Source organism: Aotus nancymaae, unplaced genomic scaffold, assembly GCF_030222135.1.
Source record: "Aotus nancymaae isolate 86718 unplaced genomic scaffold, 86718_ANA_hifiasm-v0.15.2.pri h1tg000006l, whole genome shotgun sequence".
NCBI classification, from domain to species: Eukaryota; Metazoa; Chordata; class Mammalia; order Primates; family Aotidae; genus Aotus; species Aotus nancymaae.
The window spans coordinates 33724712-33735425 of NW_026988417.1; the positions used below are offsets into that span (position 1 = coordinate 33724712).

Below are 10714 nucleotides of genomic sequence, written 5' to 3' on the forward strand. Positions count from 1 at the left end.
CTCTTTATTGAAACATGATGGAAAAGAGTTTTAAATCCCTCCCAAATATCCTTGTGAGGTAGCTCTATGAGCAGAATACATAATAAATCACATCCTTTCTTTCACCTTGATTTCTTTTTTGTTCTATTAATTAAGGATGAGTTAGGCAGATTTGAAGAACATTCTATATATGTACTTGTAATGAACACTTTACATTATAAATAAAATGGAACATGGTAAGTTAGAACTACTTATTTTCATTTGAAATCCTCATTCTTCCTCAATATCACAATCATTGTGGAAGTAGCTGCCTATTGCCAATACATTTCTTTGTCCCCTTTATTCTCTATAAAACAATTTGGCCAAATTTAGATTCTAGGTTTAGTTCTTTTGTATTAGCTCTTTTGACAATTGTTTATTCTCCAGTTTCAGACCCCACAGGGCTCTCTGGAATAACTAGTATCTCTCTGTCTGCCTGTCTGCCTCTCTTCACTTACATCTGCTCTCATTTTACAAATATTTAAATTTCAAAAATTTTTCTGTAACACTTCCTTTGCCCTACTAATTTATTGGGTTATATACCAAATCTAGGCATCCTCTATTCTTTAAAGTACATCTTACATTTCACAAATCCATTATCCAGATAGTAATCTTCTGAATGATGAAATATGAGGTAAAAAGTATTTTAGAGATTATCTATTCTTATCAATTATTTTTCAAATATAGAAACTGAGGAACAAAGAAACGAACTGGTGTGTTTCATACAATTTGGCTATTTATCCTCAGTACCTAGTTAGTTGGTGTTGCTAGAATACATAAGCAACTTAAATATGCTAGTATGACTTAATTCTTATCTTTTAGTTGTAATTACAAATGTATTCTGAACACTCAACATTAGTCAAATGGAACCATTCAAACCTCATCTTCAACGTTGCTTCCTAGAAGAAACTCTTCACAAACAGATTAAAATGAACTATTAATTTTCCATGGTGCGTATATCAGTTTAGACCTTTTTCTGGTCTGCTCAATTGTAAGTTTTGATGTGTATGGCAAAATACTGTTTCTTACACAGTCTCCAAAACCGCATTAAAATAATATGAAAAGCTCTGGTTCTTGCAGTCATTGTGGCCCAATTTTATTGCTCTAAACCATGTCCTCTATGCTCACCATATCAGATATCCAGCCATTTTGGCACAGATTAAGCACCTGGGTGGAATTTTCTTTGCAGTATTCTTTGTGTCCTAAAACTAGAGACTTGGATTGAATCACAGGCATACTGCTGGAAATCCTTAATTTCTACAAAGTTCTGGCCAGTTTTGTTTGTTTGTTTTTTGTTTTGTTGTTATTGTTGGTGTTTTCCTGGAGGAGGAGGGCAGGTGGTTTGTAGAAGCATCACTTAACACTTATTAATTTACACACCTGAATGGTGTCACCATGTAATTTTATGTATTATTTCTATAATATGCCACATTACAAAAGGCTAATAAGAGCATGGCTAATATCATTGGTGTTTATACACTGCTTTATACAAATGTCACTTCTGTGACACATGAAATTATACTACTAAATCCAACTCGATTTGGAAAACAGTTTTAATAAGTGAATAAAAGACAATTAAAATTATCAAAATATAATTGAAAAGTTGGGTATCTGAAACTTCGCTTGCTAATCTTCATTTGTATAGGCCCAGTACTCTACATCTCACTTAAGTTGCTATTTGTAATTAGTGCAAAGGAATATGTAAAAACTGTACAGTATGTCCTCTGTCCACAGGTATTATGAGCCAATATTAATATTTGCTAAATGGGAACACATATGACCAGCTTTCTCTGCTAGCTACTCCCCAGTTCTGTTTCTGTTCATAACAAAACTCCTCTATATAAAGTAGTCTATGCTCAACGCTTTTCAATTTTTCTTTTTCTTTTTTTTTTTCCCGGTCCTGGCGTTAGAGCGTTCCCCTAGCTGTCCCACAGAAAATGCTCTTGCTAAGTTTGTTAACAGCATCCATGTTGCTATGTCTGATGGTCAAGTCTAAGGCTTTGGAGTATTTATAAGTAGTATTTGACACAGCTGACTACTTTGACTCTAGAAATACTTTCTTCAGCTGGCTTCCATATTGTCTTTTATTCCACCTACTTCATTTGCACTTTCAGTATCCTTCCTTGTGCCATCCCAGGTTCCTATTTATTATTGGGGTATTTCAGGGTTCAATCCCTGTATCTGTTCTCTAAATTCACTTACTTTCCTGTTAAAATCATTCAAGCATAGCTTTAAATACCATCTATGTACAATGCTGATGGCTCCCAACTTTATATTTCCCATGCAGACATTTCTCTTTATCTCCAGACTCAGGTTTAATAGCTTATTAACGATCAATTCAACAAATATTTACTTCTACTTCCATTACTAAAATGTTTCAAAGGTTAACCTGTCTAAAACAAAATACGTGATCACATTCCCTAAAACCTATCTACCATGATCATCTAAAACTCTGTGAATGGTAACTTTAATATTCCTCAGGACAAAAACCTTGGAACTATCCGTGGCTCCCCTCTTTCTTTTATATTTCACATGCAATTTGTCAGCGAAACCTGTGGTATCTACTTTGAAAATATATCTAGAAGCAAATCATTTCTCACTACTACAACCCTGGTTCAAAATGTCATCACTTCTCATTGTCTGTTTCACTGAAAATAAAATTCAAAGACTTAAAAATGACAGTAAAACTTTAAACAATCTGAATCTGTCTTAGATTTCTCACTTGTTTCTTCTTATTATTCTCTATTTTACTCACTCTGTTGTGTGTGGGTCCAAAAACACTGCTAGCTCAGTCTCAGTTCATGGCTTTAAACTGATATTTTGTCCTTCTGTTACCAGAGATGGATTAATGGGTGGGTATCTGGGGCATTCCCACACAAAAGACATTTTGCCATACAAAAAAAAAAGATATATTGCCACACAAAAGGGCAATCCCACATTTAAAAGAGGACTACAGAGGTGTAGTTTAATGCTTTATAGTCCCTCCATTGAAATTATCAATAATTTTATCTTTGAATTCATGTTTTATAAATAAAGTCCAATGAAAAATGGAGCAATGTTAAGGTCTTGGAGTCTTGGCTTACATGAGATCCTACCTTCTCTCTGTCTCTTAAAAATCGATTCTCAAAACAGATTTACAAGAAAAAAACAAACAAGCCCATTCAAAAATGGGCGAAGGATATGAACAGATACTTTACAAAAGAAGACATACATGAGGCCAACAAGCATATGAAAAAATGCTCATCATCACTGGTCATTAGAGAAATGCAAATCAAAACTACATTGAGATACCATCTCAAGCCAGTTAGAATGGCGATCATTAAAAAATCTGGAGACAACAGATGCTGGAGAAGATGTGGAGAAATAGGAACACTTTTACACTGTTGGTGGGAGTGTAAACTAGTTCAACCATTGTGGAAGACAGTGTGGCGATTCCTCAAGGACTTAGAAATAGAAATTCCATTTGACCCAGCAATCCCATTACTGGGCATATATCCAAAGGATTATAAATCGTTCTACTATAAGGACACATGTACACGAATGTTCATTGCAGCACAGTTTACAATAGCAAAGACCTGGAACCAACCCAAATGCCCATCGATGATAGACTGGACAGGAAAAATGTGGCACATATACACCATGGAATATTATGCAGCCATCAAAAATGATGAGTTTGCGTCCTTTGTAGGGACATGGATGAACCTGGAAACCATCATTCTCAGCAAACTGACACAAGAACACAAAATCGAACACCGCATGTTCTCACTCATAGGAGGGTATTGGACAATGAGAACACATGGACACAGGGAGGGGAGCACTATACACTGGGGTCTGTTGGGGGGAGTGGGGGGACAGGGGGGGGTGGGGAGTTGTGGAGGGATAGCATGGGGAGAAATGCCAGATATAGGTGAAGGGGAGGAAGGCAGCAATAGGTGAAGGGGAGGAAGGCAGCAAATCACACTGCCACGTATACACCTATGCAACAACCTTGCATGTTTTTCACATGTACCCCAAAACCTAAAATGCAATTAAAAAAAAAAGAATAAAAGAATAAATAAATAATTTTTTTAAAAAAATTGATTCTCTATGATTCACTTTCCTGCCCATACTCAGCAATCACTGTCACTCTTTGCTTCCAGTGGGGACTTAGAGGCAGAAACGGGGAGAGTCAGTGTACAAGTCATGAAGCTGGGCCCCAGTGACCCCTGAGGGGCTATACGTACCCAATAAGCATCCCTTGCCTAGGGAAATCTGTAGTTAAATAGTAAATTTTAAAAATCCATGACAAGTTGAGACAGACATGGGAGAAAGGAAGAAGTTTCTTTTCTGATTTTGAACAAGAGCCCCCCACTTTCATTTTTCACTCACCTAGCAGATTATGTAGCCAGTCCTGCTTAAAACATTGTACTACCGGAAGCATACATAAGTAATTCATTCACTTTTTTAAATTTTTTGCTTAGAAAGGATACTTATGGACTGTGTCAGCTCGTCCTCTGCTTTGTCCAGCGGCGGCTCACTGCCCTCCTACCGTCCACCATGGCCCTGCTGCACTCCCGCCGCGTCCTCTCCGGCATCGCGGCCGCCTTCCACCCGGGCCTCGCCGCTGTGGCCTCTGCCAGAGCCAGCTCCTGGTGGACCCATGTGGAAATGGGACCTCCAGATCCCATCCTGGGAATCACTGAAGCCTTTACGAGGGACACCAACAGCAAAAAGATGAATCTGGGAGTTGGTGCCTACCGAGATGATAATGGAAAGCCTTACGTGCTGCCTAGTGTCCGCAAGGCAGAGGCCCAAATTGCCGCAAAAAGTTTAGACAAGGAGTACCTGCCCATCGGGGGACTGGCGGAATTTTGCAAGGAATCTGCACAACTAGCCCTGGGTGAGAACAGCTAAGTCTTGAAAAGTGGCCGGTTTGTCACTGTGCAGACCATTTCTGGAACTGGGGCTTTAAGGATCGGAGCCAGTTTTCTGCAGATTTTTTAAGTTCAGCCGAGATGTCTTTCTGCCCAAACCAAGCTGCGGAAATCACACACCCATCTTCAGGGACGCTGGCATGCAGCTACAAGGTTATTGGTATTACAACCCCAAGACTTGCGGTTTTGACTTCACAGGCGCTGTGGAGGACATTTCAAAAATACCAGAGCAAAGTGTTCTTCTTCTGCATGCCTGTGCCCACAATCCCACGGGAGTGGACCCGCGTCCGGAACAGTGGAAGGAAATAGCAACAGTGGTGAAGAAAAGGAATCTCTTTGTGTTCTTTGACATGGCTTACCAAGGCTTTGCCAGTGGTGATGGTGATAAGGATGCCTGGGCTGTGTACCACTTCATTGAACAGGGCATTAATGTTTGTCTCTGTCAATCATATGCCAAGAACGTGGGCTTATACGGTGAGCGTGTAGGAGCCTTCACTATGATCTGCAAAGATGCAGATGAAGCCAAAAGGGTAGGGTCACAGTTGAAGATCTTGATCCGTCCCATGTATTCCAACCCTCCCCTCAATGGGGCCCGGATTGCTGCTACGATTCTGAACACCCCAGATTTGCGAAAACAATGGTTGCAAGAAGTGAAAGGCATGGTCGACAGCATCATTAGCATGGGGACTCAGGTGGTCTCCAACCTCAAGAAGGAGGGTTCCACCCACAACTGGCAACACATCACTGACCAAATTGGCATGTTTTGTTTCACAGGGCTAAAGCCTGAACAGGTGGAGTGGCTGACCAAGGAGTTCTCCATCTACATGACAAAGGACGGCCGCATCTCTGTGGCAGGGGTCACCTCCAACAACGTGGGCTACCTTGCCCATGCCATTCACCAGGTCACCGAGTAATGTCCCTGGTGAGAGGAAACAAAGACAACCTTTCTGTCTTCAGCCTCTGCTACTGGGAGCTTCACACAGAGAATGAGAGAGGGCGGATGGTGGTGAGTGGATAATTTCCTTCAACCACAGTGTATAACACACAACGATTGAATGTTTCTCAGAAAAGAGCATGTAGTGACACAGGACAGAGGTGCTGGCATCTGGAACATTGTGGCTGTAAACCAAACTCTCTCCTGTCCTTTTATCTCCAACTTTTCTCAAAGAGTTTACATGTGCAAGAAAGTCATCGCACCAAAAACCTGTCAATTATGCCATTGCAATATTTCAGAAGCTTTAACTGAAGTTTCAGGTTCCTCATGAGAAATAGCGCACATTAGAGGCTTTGAGAGAAGACCTGGTTCTGTCATGAACAGTCGGCCTCATGTCTGTCCTCCCATCATGGAGCAACCTCATCAACAGACCGCATTGCAGAAATTATGTTTTATGTAAGCCAGTGAGTCTGCTGCCACTACAGCAAGGAAAACAATGCGGTTTCCTCTCTTATTTAAGAAAAAGAGAAGACTCTCTTCTCCCTTGTCATTGCTGTTCTTTAACTTACACACAAAGATTTTTAAGTAATGCAGATTTTAATCCCATTCTACTCCTTGACTGACCATCAACCCCATCCTATTGGGATTTATTTAAGAATAAAGAACATAATTTTCTGCTGATGTCATACCCTCACCCTTCTCAGCAAAGAATAGTGGAGAGTAGGTAACTGTCCTTGAACTCGGCATCCTCTTAAATGATTGTGTAATTTTCTCCAGTTGGGATGTTGTCTCTGCCCAGTTGGACCTCCTCCCTTTGTTGAATGTGGTTGTGCAAGTCACTCCTCTCATGTCATGAGTTCAGCAGCGCAGGGTGGTACCAGGAAAGAGGACATTCTAGGCTTTGTGTGCTGACAGCTGGGTTCAGGCTTCACCTACTGGAAAGAACTACCATCTTCTCTAATCATGTAGACTTATTGCAGCCTTGTTTCTATGTTACAATAAAATTAATGTAGACCCCCCCCCCCCGCAAAAAAAAAGAAAGAAAGAAAGGATACTTACATTGAAATTTTCAATGGCTACTCTTTTACGAATCAAATTTCCCTCGAAACACACTTTAAACCTCAGGAATTCAAACTATTCCTTTAATTTCTCTCCAGAGTATTTATCATTATCTACTCTATAGTTTATTTATTTATTTGTTTTTGTTTGTCTGTGTCTCTCTAGCCAATATCAGTCATGTGAATTCACATTTTGGTTACTTCTATTGGTTTTAAAATAATCACATGTTCATGGAATTTGATTACCCTATTTTTACAGCAAACCTTTGTAGCTGAGGCCTCTTGTGTTTAACCTGTGAAAGCACCATCAATTGTGAAGAGCAATTTACCCAACAAACAACTTTATGGCTATCAATTATTGGTTCCAACTATAGAGCACAGAGGATTAAGCCCGGGCCAGACTGACACATAGCAGTTCAGGTAGAGAGTGTATCTGTTCTGCCATTTCAACTTAACAAAAAGCAAACAAAGCTGTAAAGAACCATATTTCTCCTGGTGTATAACAAAAAATATTAAAGATGAGGCAACTCTTTCTTTTTTAGGATATGCATATAAATTCATCCTATTTATCTAAAAAATAGAATATATTTAAAAGGTATGTTTTGTTTATACGCATATATGGATTCATACATTACAATTTTTGTCCAAGTTTTAAAGGAAAATTTATTTTGTTTGATTGATTCATTGCAAATGAATATGTGTTTTTGCTATTTCAGTGGTATTCTGTATGCAATTTTCAATTCCATTGAAATAATCAGGTCTTAGAACAAAATTACAGAGCAATGAACCATGTTAGAAATTATCCTGTATATTTCATGATATTATGTAAAAAGCTATTTGATCATACTAGCTTTTTAATTTCAACTCTTTAATTCAAAATTAAAATCATAATTGAAATTTCTTCCATATGATTTAATAACAAAAGCACAAAAAGCTTTAGTGCCTTTAGAAAACTACAATGGGCAGTAGCACAAATGGAAACATTTAAAAGTTTTGACCAAAGTAATTGTAAGAATCTTGACAAGCCGTCACTAATAAGACAACATTGAAAATTGGAAGAAGAATCTTACTTTAATTAATTACCTCAAAATGTATTTATTGAACACATAATATGTGTCAAGTACTCTCCTATATACTTGGAACATAACAATAAATAAAACAGAACAAAGATCTCAGCCGCCGACATCATGCAATAAACTGAAAAAGGTGAAAGTGATTACCAGAAGAAAGCAACATTTGGAAGGAGAGTTGAAAGAGGCTAAATGCACAGTACATGCATGACAAGAAATCTGCTGAACAAAACAAATTACCCAACACTTCCAGAATGACTCACTGCCTTGGGGAAATACATAACAGAACACAAAGCAGAGGAAAAAAAGAATCACTGAAAACTGCAATCATAACAACTACAAGAAAAATGATACTGAGAAAGAGAAACTCAGTAAAAATATTGTAATAGAACCAATCCCATGCAGCACACAAATTAGATTTACCAAGAAGCCAGACAGGAAAAGCCAAATGTTGACAAGGAAAATGATGAGCCAGGATCAATCATCCATTTTAAACAACAGGCTTTTCTGTGATTCTCTAATTTTCAGAATAAATGTCTTTAAAAGACTTGTCATAAAAGTAAAATAAAATTTCACTGACTAAGCAACCAATGACCTGAATAAAGCTAAGTCTAGAATTCACAGTAAACTTGATGTCCCAAAAACGTTTACAAGAAAATAATTCATAAACACTTTTCCTTAAGTGTTAATTTTAGTGTTGTACATATAGGGCATACATTTTGATGTAGAAAAGTATATATATAGCCCCCAAATGCAGCTCTCTTTCAAAACACAACAGTTGCTTTAAAAATTCAGCATAGGTTGCATATTGGAGTGTTTTCCTTCCCATTCATGATTCCATGTACTATGGAGTTACAAATTCATATTTAACTTAATCTGCTTATAAGACATAATCTATGGTAAAAAGTGTGTGTAGATAAGTTATTTTCGAAGAACTCAGCTGAACTGGAGAGATGGCCGAGTTGCCAGATATCAGAGTAGTCCACTAACGCCATAAGGAACCAAAATAAAAGTAACAGTGAAGCCTTTAATACGTTACTGTAAAGGTATAAGCAAAAGGATAAAACTGGAGAAAGTGCTGATTCCTCCCTGTTTCACTTTCCCCCAGGGAGCTTTACTCTGGCTGAGGGTCATATGGATCAGCATAGATACAGGAGTCATCTCAGTATTCAGGGAGCCCCAAACAAAAGGCTCCCCCAGTTTTATGAACCCTGGGGTGGGATGAAAGGCTAGGGTTAGGGCTAGGAGAGAAGTACTGGGTACTCAATCACAGTGGGAAAAAGTGTTTTCATGTTTCCCCCCTCCCATCTCCGTAAGTAGGCCTTGGCAGAGGTGCCTGAGGAAGACCTCGGCCAACAGAATGAAGGCCTCCAGGCCAGGAATGCAAATATGAATGCAAATATGCATGAAGGTTTCCTTTATTTATTGGGCTATTTAAAGCTAGTTCATGATTAATGCAATTAATCATCCTGATGATTTACTACTTTTAATTATTACATATTGAGTCTTACTGGTATTAATCCTTATATTTTGAGTCTTCTTTATGTGGGAACACACAGCAGATGAGTTTGGGTTTTTCATGACTTATTCAATTTATTTTCATCTGGAAAATTATGATAAATTTATGCTATCTGTTACAAAAATATCTTTATTTTTTAAAAAAGATATTTTTCCAAATTAAGGTATATATTCTTATTTTGTAGAAAAAAAGTACAACTCTATAGCTGTCCTTTCTAACTCAATAAACACTGAAAAGTTATTATTTTTGCTGGGGAGGTACAGAATTCCACTCTTTTGCTCAGGCTGGAGTGAAGTGGCATGATCTTGGTTCACTGAAACTTCCACCTCCCAGTTTCAAGCAATTCTCCTGTCTCAGCCTCCCAAGTAGCTGGGATTACAGGTGTGTGACACCACACCTAGCTAATTTTGTGTTTTGAGTACAGACGGGGTTTCACCATGTTGGCCAAGCTGGTCTTGAACTCCAGACCTCGGGTGATCCACTTGCCTCGGCCTCCCAAAGTGTTGAGATTATAGGAGTGAGCCACAGTGCCGGGCCTGGAAATCTTTTGGTTCCTTCTTCCTGGAGTTGTCTATTTATAATCAAACATACTACTATTTATGTCCAGCCACTTATCCAACATGTAATAACTACCAGTTAACATTACTGAAAATATTTGAACATAATGCTTTGTGAGCTTTACTCTGAAAACAAATCCGGAAAGCAATTCAAGAATCAAGAAACCTTAGATTGTTTGAATTTCCTCTTTTTGAATTAGAACTAAGAGATCTACTGAGTCATGGTATGAGGATGGAAAACTCTTGAAAGAATTGACATGACCATTTTGCTTAATACACTGAGGTTTTATTAGTGGCTTTTAAATGGCTATAGTGGTCTTAACTTGTTTTTGTGTTTTTAAGATTACATAGATCTGCTGGACAAAATCATGAAAATCTGAATTTGAAATTAAATTTCTCTGTAATTTTATGAATAACATTTTAGTGATTACAACAATATAATTTTTAAATATATTTATTATGAGGTATACAGTGCTTTCTATGTTTAAGAGAATATCAGGTTCCAAGGTGCTATTTAAATAAATTATATTGTCACTAAGCCTTTATTTTATAATATATTTTGTATTCTTTTTGCTGGTTTATATTTTGCTTTAGAATATATGATTAACTCTTAGTCATACATATTATCCAAACATGTACTTTTAT

At 38.0% G+C, this 10714-nt stretch overlaps 1 pseudogene; it reads left to right on the plus strand.

Annotated features, from left to right (window-relative positions):
• Window positions 1–4554: 4554 nt before the first annotated feature.
• LOC105721292 (aspartate aminotransferase, mitochondrial-like) lies at window positions 4555–5845 on the plus strand (annotated as a pseudogene).
• The last annotated feature ends 4869 nt before the right edge of the window (window positions 5846–10714 follow it).